The sequence below is a fragment of the Physeter macrocephalus genome, chromosome 17 (assembly GCF_002837175.3).
Source record: "Physeter macrocephalus isolate SW-GA chromosome 17, ASM283717v5, whole genome shotgun sequence".
Taxonomy (NCBI): Eukaryota; Metazoa; Chordata; class Mammalia; order Artiodactyla; family Physeteridae; genus Physeter; species Physeter macrocephalus.
Genome location: NC_041230.1, coordinates 55338306 through 55340310, shown reverse-complemented (window position 1 = coordinate 55340310; position 2005 = coordinate 55338306).

Genomic DNA, 2005 nt, shown 5'->3' with positions numbered 1-2005 from the left:
ATTATTTTATTTAATTTATTTATTTATTTTTGGCTGCGTTGGGTCTTTGTTGCTGCACGCGGGCTTTCTCTAGTTGTGGCGAGCGGGGGCTACTCTTCGTTGCAGTGCGTGGGCTTCTCGCTGTGGTGGCTTCTCTCGTGGAGCAGAGGCTCTAGGCGCCCGGGCCTCAGGAGTTGTGGCTCGCGGGCTCTAGAGCGCAGGCTCAGTAGTCACGGTGCGCGGGCTTAGCTGCTCCGCGGCATGTGGGATCTTCCCGGACCAGGGCTCGAACCCGTGTCCCCTGCATTGGCAGGCGGATTCTTTAATCGCTGCGCCACCAGGGAAGTCCCTATGCGTTATCTTAAAATGTTTTTATATTCTTTGGGACTTGACCTTGGCATGACTGGTGCTTGGTCATTGCAGGCCTGGCGCGTTCACAGCTGCACCACCCTTGCCTCCAGCTAAGCCTTTAAATATGTAGATTCTACTACGTAAGAGCCCAAGACTTTTTGATTATGTGGGTTGTGTCTATTGATGTTTACCATGTTCGTATCAAAACTGAGAAATGTTTAGGACACAAGAAGGCATGTTCCTCAGCTGTCAGAGGGACCGTTGTCCCGCATCATGCATGTGCACTCAGGAGCAGAGGGAAACAGACACCTCCTAGTATTGTCAGGAAGAGAGTTTTACCTTGCTGACACCCACAAAGGGTCTTGGGGCTTCCCCCTGAACCTCGCTTTGCAAGCTGTGGTCTAAGGCAAACATGGCAATTCTTATGTAACTAGAATTATTTTTTTACCAAAGATATCTATGAGTGTTGTACATTTTTTTTTTTTCTTAGCCACACCGTATGGCTTGTGGAGTCTTAGTTTCCCGATCAAGGATTGAACCTGGGCCTTGGGCAGTGAGAGTGCGGAGTCCTAACCACTGGACCGCCCGGGAATTCCCCATGGGCATCATACATTTAACAAGGGAACTTAGATTCAAGATTCTTCTTTGGATGGACCTAGAGATTATCATATTAAGTGAAGTAAGTCAAACAGAGAAAGACAAACATCATGTGATATCACTTATATGTGAAATCTAAAAAATGATACAAATAAACTTATTTACAAAACGAAAACAAGACTCCTAGACATCGAGGACAAACTTACGGTTACCAAAGGGGCTGGGGGGGAGGGAGAGATAAATTAGGAGTTTGGGATTAACATACACACTACTGTATATAAAATATCTTGTAATAACCTTTAATGGAAGAGAATCTGAAAAAGAATATGTATATGTATATATATGTATACCGAATTACTCTGCTGTACACTTGAAACTAACACAACATTGTAAATTAACTATACTTCAATTAAAAAAAAAAAGATTATTCCTTTTGGGCCCTTCTCCTGCTAAGACGACTTCAAGTACCAAGGGACGATTTGGGGAATTTGTTTTTAATATAAAGTCTTTACTGAATTCAGCATTACTAAAAGTTTCTGAATTTACCATCCTGGAAAATAAGCACTGTAGTTAGTTGCAGAACTGGTACCAGCCAGAGGGCTGCTGTCCCAATCCCCCATCACCAGCGGAGCTCAGATGTATCTCCGAGGGCTGCTTTCCAGGGATGGCAAGGAGCACGGCCTCCCTGAAGGGACGTCTGTGGCTCTTTCACAAATCCAATGAGAGGGGCTGCAGGCGGTGTCATGTCACTTACTTGAATGTGTCTGCCTAGCAAAGCTTCTGGCGTATTCTACTCCAGTTACATTATCACAAAACGGTGCTTCAAGTCCTGACTGACTGTGAAAGTGTTAAGAGATTTTCCTGTTTTGTTGTGGCTGTAACACTTTCCTGTACACAGCAGGCATCCAATCGTTTGCTGAATGAGTTCACATTCATCTCCCAGCTGAGCAAGGCCCCTGCCTTCTGCAGGCTGAAATTCATCACATAAAACACATTGTGCAAGTGTGGGACAGACTTACTAGGAAAAAAGTCTTAGGAAGACATTTTTACTCCCAAGCTTCCTAGTTGGATTTGTGAT